Consider the following 6962-nt stretch of genomic DNA (forward strand, 5'->3'; position numbering starts at 1 on the left):
TTTAAAACTGTATGTATGAGGTACATGAAATTTGTTCCATTTATATAACCAAAAAATTTTAATAACAGCAAAAAATAATGTGGAACGGGAAGAGCATTGATGTAGTATGATCCCCAAACAGAGAAATGCAGAAAGCCTCCAAATTCCCTTCGTCCCAGCCTCCTAACCCCAACCCCACTGCCCAGTGAGCCCCAGCTGCAGTAAATTCCCTGTGACTTTCACCTGGACCACTGGGCACTTGGACACAGAAGAACCAAAGAGCCAAGGTCTGAATACAGAATGCTGATCAGTAGAGGCTAGGAATAGTGAGAGGAGAGAGGGAGTTTGGAAAATAGGGGAAACAGTGTGGTTCATCAACTGTGACAAGTATACTAAAATTAATGTTAGTAAAAATAAAGAATAAAATTAATTATGGAAAAATATATTTCAAACTAGCAATAATAAGGCATTTCAAATAGTTTCAAAGAAATGATGAAAGCCTGAGGTGAAATATATGCTAATTAACGTGATTTGATCATTACATACTCTGTACATCTATCAGAGTGCTACACTGCACCTTGGAACCATCTACAGTCATTATGTATCAATTAAAAAGTAAAAATAAATTTTTTTGACAGGCAGAGTGGACAATGAGAGAGACAGAGACAAAAGTCTTCTTTTTTCCGTTGGTTCATCCCCCAATGGCTGCTGTGGCTGGTGTACCGCGCTGATCTGAAGCCAGGAGCCAGGTGCTTCTCCTGGTCTCCCATGCGGGTGCAGGGCCCAATCACTTGGACCATCCTCCACTGCACTCCCGGGCCACAGCAGAGAGCTGGACTGGAAGAGGGGCAACCGGGACAGAATCCGGTGCCCCGACCGGGACTAGAACCCAGGGTGTCTGCACTGCAGGCAGAGGATTAGCCTAGTGAGCCGCGGAGCCGGCCAAAATAAAATATTTGACTAGTTTTTTAATTTTATTTGAAAGGCAAAGAGACAGAGTATATGAGAGACAGAGACAGAGTCTTCTATCTGATGATTCACTCCCCAAATGCTCACAACTAGGGTTAGGCCAGGCCTAAGCCAGGAGCTAGGAACTCTATGCAGATCTCTCACGAGGGTGGTGGGAATCCAATACTTGAGCCGTCATTGGTGCCTCCCAGCCTGCATATCAAGAGAAACTGGAGCAGAGCCTGGGTTCAGAAAGAGGCACTCCGATATGGAATGCAGGTGTCCCAAGCGGTCTCTTAACCACCGTGCCAAAATGCCCTCCTCCAAACACATTTCTAATAAAGACTAAAATAGGTCTTACAGAGCAGAGCCCAGGAGGGTGCTTCCTCGCCCGGCTCCTGACACCCCAGGTTTAGGGACAGTTCTGTAGTTATCCAGGACGTCTCTTCACTTCTGAGTGGATCACACGCTAGTTCCCTTTAGTTTTTTGAGGAAGCACCATGCTGTTCTCCATAAAGGCTGTACTAGGTTACATTCCCACGGACAACATAGACTAGTTGGGCCTTATTTTACTCTAATGCGTAGTTCCTGGCCAGTCCTCGATGCCTGGTGCATAGCTTGCTGCTCCCCTCAGCTGGGATACCCTGGTCTTACAGCCCCCATCAGGACCCTATCATCCAGCATTGTTCTCCACTTCCTTCACCGGTGGTTCCTATTCTCTGTGCTTTGGGTCTTCCTTCTCTGTCTTCATTTTCCTATGGAAAATTTATCTTTACTCAAGGGCCCCAGTTGCACATCATCTTATTCTGGGAAAAAAATCAAAACCCCACATTTAAAAAAATTATTTATTTATTTATTTATTTTATTTGACAGGCAGAGTTAGTGAGAGAGAGAGACAGAGACAGAGACAGAGAGAAAGGTCTTCCTTCCATTGGTTCACCCCATAAATGGCTGCTATGGCCAGTGCGCTGCGCTGATCCGAAGCCAGGAGCCAGGTGCTTCTCCTGGTCTCCCATGTGGGTGCAGGGGCCCAAGCACCTGGGCCATCCTCCGCTACCTTCCCGGGCCACAGCAGAGAGCTGGCCTGGAAGAGGAGCAACGGGAACTAGAACCTGGCACCCATATGGGATGCCAGTGCCGCAGGTGGAGGATTAACCAAGTGAGCCACGGCTCTGGCCCCTTATTTATTTATTTATTTATTTATTTTTAACTTTTATTTAACAAATATAAATTTCCAAAGTACAGCTTATGGATCATTATTTATTTATTTTTAAGTCACAGTTACAGATAGAAAGGGAGAGATGGAGGAGAGAGAGAGGGATCTTCCATCTACTGGTTCACTTCCCAAATGGCCACAATGGCCAGGGCTGGACCAGGCCAAAGGCAGAAATCTGGGTCTTCCTCTGGGTCTCCCACGTGGGGCAGGGGCCCAAGCACTTGGGCCATCTTCTGCTGCTCTCCCAGGCCATTAGCAAGCTGATCAGAAGTGGAGCAGCTGCGAATCAAACTGGCACCCATATGGGAATCTGATGTCGCAGGTAGCGACTTTACATGCTATACCACAATACCAGCCCACAAAACCCCACGTTTTAATGCAGCCAACATTTATGCATTTAAGAGCCTGTCAGTGGGACAACCAGCCTAAGTGGTTATGAGCATTTCATATGGTGGGACTTTTTCTTTGAGGGGTAGCTATTATCTCATTTTCATAGACGATGCATGCATTTTAATTCCTGAATGTTCTGCAATGCTATGCCACGTCCTTCCTTCTCAATTATGTGCACAAGAGGCACAAACTAAATGAACAATTTGGAAATATTTGGCATTGGAATGCAAAATGATTTTTCCTCCAGCAGCTTATTGTACTAATTGCATTTGGTTTGGATTTGTATTAAAATCACTGTTTCTCTAGAGTGTACAACAATGGTTTCTAAGGAGAGGCAATCTAGAAATAGTTGGGACATGAGTGAGAGCCAAAGGGAAATGAAAAGTTTTCACAGGCAGGAGACTCGACGTTTAGCCAGTTATCCATCTGTGCCTGCCTTATCCTGAAAAGGATTCCGAGGAGGAACACAGCTGGGATCCTGAATGGAGACCTTTATGCCTTTGGAGGCCCAGATGCGAGATTTCAGCTCTTTGTCCAGTGCAGCGTTTTGCTGAGAACAAACACATTCATGATTTATGGATGGCCCACCATGCATCAAGTACTGTGCAAAATAGCTGACCTCGCTGATCTCATTCAGTGCCCTGAGTTATTTGCTGTGACTGTTTCACAGAGGAGGCTCAGAGAGGTTAATTGCCTTGCCCAAGGTCACACAGTTAGTACACAGCAGAAACATCCCTTGAATCTAACGTGTGTGGCTCCGATGTCTGTGTTCCTAACACCTTCCCCCAACTACCTCGGGTTCTATTATCAAGATAGGCTATGTTGGGGCCAGCAATGTGGCTCAGCAGGTTAACGACCTGGCCTGAAGCACCGGCATCCCGTATGGCCGCCGGTTCAAGACCTAGCTGCTCCACTTCTGATCCAGCGCTCTGCTATGGTCTGGGAATGCAGTAGAATGCAGTAGAAGATGGCCCAAGTTCTTGGGCCCCTGCACCCACGTGGGAGACCTGGAGGAAGCTCCTGGCTCCTGGCTTCAGATTGGCACAGCTCTGGCCTTTGTGGCCATTTGGGGAATGAACCAGTGGATGGAAGACCCCTCTCTCTCTCCCTCTACCTCTGCCTTTCAAATAAATAAATAAATAAATATTTTTTAAAAAGAGATGTTATGTAGCTATGATGTGATGTACAAAAGATACCTGAGCATTTAAAAACTTATTTATTTATTTGAAAGAGTTGCAGAGAGAAAGAGAGGGAGAGACAGAGGGAGATCCTCCATTTGCTAGTTCACTCCCCAAATGGCTGCAAGGTTTGAAGCTGCCAATCCGAAGCCAGGAGCCAGGAACTTCTTCTGGGTCTCCCATGTGGGTGCAGGGGCCCAAGCACTTGGTTCATCTTCCACTGCTTTCCCAGGCCATAGCAGAGAGCTGGGTTGGCAGTGGAGCAGCCAGGGCTCGAACCGGCACCCATATGGGATGCCGGGCACCGCAGGGGGTGGCCTCACCTGCTACGCTACAGCACCGGCCCACTTGGGCACTTTTAAAGTGGATCTTAGAGCCTGAAAGGCTGAGTTGAATGTGAAGGAACCAGGCCTTGTCCGTTAATGTCCAGTGATCCCACTTGAGAAAGGCACTGTGTTCCTTTTACCCAGACAGCTTTGAGAAAACAAGCACAATCCCAAACCTTTGACCTTTGATGATTGCCCAGACTCAAGTAAGGTCTTTTATTGATTAATTTTTTTGAAATTTGTATTTGTTTACTTGAAGGGCAATTAGAGAGAGAGAGAGAGAGAGAGAGAGATCTTCCGTCTGCTGGTTCACTGCCCAAATGGCTGCAATGGCCTTGGTTGGCCCAGGCAGAAGCCAGGAGCTTCTTCTGGGTCTCCCACGTGAGTGGCAGGGGCCCAAGCACTTGGCCATCTTCTGCTGCTTTCCCAGATGCGTTGGCAGGGAAGTGCATTGGAAGCAGAGCAGCTGGGATTTGAACAGGCACTCATATGGGATGCCAGTGTCGCAGGCGACAACTCGCTGTGCCACAATGCCGGTCCCTCCCCTAAGGTTCTGAGATACTTTTGTATCCATGGGGACTTGGCTTGACCAGAGACCCAGCTGTGGAACTTCTTGCCCAGAGTCTCACCCTCCCGTTTGCCAGTTGCCCTCCTTTGCCTTGGATCATCCACTGGTCAAGGATCCCTCAAGCGGTAATCCGTCACTTGGCTTCTGTCAGCCAGGTCTGTGCCGTAGCCCTAGGATGGGAAGGGGCACCCGGAGGCCTTGAACACCCGGCCCCTGCCCAAGGCTCAGCTGTCAGGCAGTAGCCACCTTGTCATTGTCCTCCCAGTGCAACATCCTGGACTCGGCTGCTGCTCAGCTCCCCGGTTACCATTCGACCCCGCCTGTGATCTCTGGTGCGCTCTCACTTTAAGCGTGCCACCTTAGGGGGAAACACCTCAGTACCGCTTCTCCTGTCTCCTAACAGACTGAGAAGCCAAGGCAAGCACGTGCTGTTGTTTTAGTTCAAGGCAGCTGAATAACAGTGCTTCCTGCAGTGGTCACGTTTTGGTAGTTCCTCGTTAGAGTCAATTATATGAACTTGTGCTTTTTCTCATGCGGGAGAAAGCAAAATAAGCATACAGTCACATGAGCCCTAAGCACGCATCCCCTGGCCTTGTAGAAATTACTCTGCAGATAGAGTGTGCGGTACCTAAATCATGTCAGCTCAAGTCGCTGCCTTGTCAAGAGGAGACTTGCCACTTCTGTCGAATGAGGTTATTTTAAAATTGTTTTCAGCTTGAGATTGACATACCAAATTGCCTTTTTAAATGCACTAGTTAAAGCATCAAGAATACCGTCCACTGTGTTTACTTGGGTAGTCTGCTGTTGTTAAGGAGCAAGGTTGGCATTTTTCTCTCTAACCTCGAACTTGATGGTTTTAAATGGCTATTAGATGTATCCCAGGAAGAGCACTACAGATGAATCTTTAATCAAAGCAATGTAAGCAAGCAATAACGATAAAGGATGGGTAAAATGTTTAGTTTTCAGTTAACGTATTCTCCAAGGACTGTCCTCCACTTCTGTGACCCGGCCCAAGGCTGTGTGAAACTGAAGATAGGGGCTGGCACTGTGGCGCAGTGGGTTAAAGCCTGGCCTGCAGCATGGGCATTCCATATGGGTGCTGGTTCCAGTCCCAGCTGTTCCACTTCCAATCAAGCCCTCCGCTGTGGCCTGGGAAAACAGTAGAAGATGGGCCAAGTCCTTGGGCCCCTGCACCCGTGTGGGAGACCCAGAAGAACCTCCTGGCTCCTGGCTTCGGATCAGCTCAGCTCCGACCATTGCAGTCATTTGGGGAGTGAACCAGCAGAATGGAGCACCTCTCTTTCTCTGGCTCTACCTCTTTCTGTAACTCTGTCTTTCAAATAAATAACATAAATCTAAAAAAAAAAACAAAAAAAAAAAAACAAAAAAACTGAAGATGACTTTTTTGCAGAATCAGCTTCCAAACTCAACTCTGGTGGGGATGGTTTTGCTTCAAGTTGTGCTGTGATGAGTTACTGAAGAAATCTCAATCAGAGGTTAAAAAAAATCTTAAATTCTTTGGTGTTCTTTCTTTTTTAGAGGTCAAAAGAAAACTGACTGTGCTGCATTTAAAGTTATTTCTCTGGCCTTCTCCCTCCAGCGTGTCCAGGGGTCCCATAAACATTTGCTCTTCATTCAGCCAACACATCTGTGCTGTCTGCTCTGTCCTGGGTCCTGATCTCTGCCGGAGGAGGGTCGTGACCTTGTCACTGCCAGTCATGTCCCTGGACAGCCTTTGACTTACTTTAATGATTATTTGTCTGGGGAAACTCTCTGGCTGAGAAGCAGATGTCTTAGGAGATTTGTAGTGAATGAAACCCGGGGTTTTCTTCCTCTGCTATGCCCTTCCATATGGACTCTCTTTGAGGCTGCTTTCCCATTTCTTTCTTAGTCCAAGAACAACAACAGAGGCTCTGCCATTTCCAGAGAACTTGCCTGCTTCTTCTTGTTGACAGAAAATCTGACACAAAGTAAAAGGTTGGGACTATTAGTGACAAAGAATGTTACTTGTGATAGATGGAATACCATGTTCCGCCCCTTCCAGTAAGATGTGCGCTTAGGAGAGCATTTATCAAATAATTTAGTTTCCCAATACATTATCAGGAATTACTGAGATTGGTTATGGACTTAATTACGCTTTTCTAAAAAAATGTTTTTAGTCTGCTCTCAAACATTTTGAAGTGGGCCTTTTATTATAGTTACCAAATTGTATGAAAGCATGTTGCCCTCATCGCATAAGGGTCACAGGTGGAATGCAGCGGGGCTGAAATGAAGGGTAATGGAAAAATCCACTCCTGTGCTCGCTACTTAAATGTCATGGCTGGGTAAATGGGTCTCTCTACTTCCTAGGACTCGGC

This window comes from Oryctolagus cuniculus, chromosome 1 (assembly GCF_051225735.1).
Source record: "Oryctolagus cuniculus isolate XC-2025 breed Fujian yellow rabbit chromosome 1, ASM5122573v1, whole genome shotgun sequence".
Lineage (NCBI taxonomy): Eukaryota > Metazoa > Chordata > Mammalia > Lagomorpha > Leporidae > Oryctolagus > Oryctolagus cuniculus.